This window comes from Mastomys coucha, unplaced genomic scaffold (assembly GCF_008632895.1).
Source record: "Mastomys coucha isolate ucsf_1 unplaced genomic scaffold, UCSF_Mcou_1 pScaffold19, whole genome shotgun sequence".
Classification (NCBI taxonomy): Eukaryota; Metazoa; Chordata; class Mammalia; order Rodentia; family Muridae; genus Mastomys; species Mastomys coucha.
Genome location: NW_022196901.1, coordinates 12,399,067 through 12,400,083, shown reverse-complemented (window position 1 = coordinate 12,400,083; position 1,017 = coordinate 12,399,067).

Here is a 1,017-nt window from a genome sequence, read left to right as displayed (position 1 = left end):
CCCATAGTGAAACCTATGTTATTTATTCCTCTGGATACTATTAGATAACCACCATGACAGTTTCTATGTATTATAGGATCATGGCTACAGCATTCTTGACCTTTTCCTGATGTTGGTGTTTCCCCTAGAGCAACTCTTACTTCCCCAGGACATGGAAATCAGTGCATTTCATGCCTTCTCTCTATTTCACAGGTGCATCTGAGAAGAGACTGTTACAATTCGTTATATCTCTGCAAGGACGGAAGCATAAAGAATTATTAATATATTTTCTACTATGACATTTATGTCTTAGCATTTTTTTTTACATGATGAATGTTCCATGTAAATATTTGGTGAAATAATTAACAAATACTATTTTTAATAGCAGAATTGGGAAAAATAATGACCAAAATTTCTAGGATGTTCTTTTTACATCAGGAAATTCCTATACATTCTATGTGAACAATCACAATTAACCTTGAGCATAGGGCAAGAAGATTTGTACCACAATTGAAGATTATCATAGTTAAGAGTAATGACTTAGTAACCTGGGCCCATAGAGACTCACAGATTCAACTGCCAGCTAGGACGCATGAATGGGTCTGAAATAGGCCCTCTGCACTTCTGTTATGTAGCTTTGTCCTCACATGGGACTCCTAACAGCAGGAACAGGGCTGTCTGTGAGTCTGTTACCTGCCTTTTAAACCTTTTCTTCCTACTGGGCTGCCTCATCTTGTAGAGAAATTTTAACCAGCAAATGGGTGCTTTGGCAAGGAATCACATCCAAATACCTTCTAGGTCTGTGTGATCTGGCTGGAATATAGACACACCCTTAGTACATACTTTTAACTCCCAAACAATAAAAGATTACATATAGAAGGAAAAAGTCATGTTTCAAATCAAGTATAATTGAGTGGCAGATAAAGTGATAGATCTGACAGAATGAGTCAGAGTTTGGATATGCCCAACTCTTCGGAAAACAGAAAGGAAAGAGAGGTAATGTAAGAGACAAGAGAGAGAGAGAGAGAGAGAGAGAGA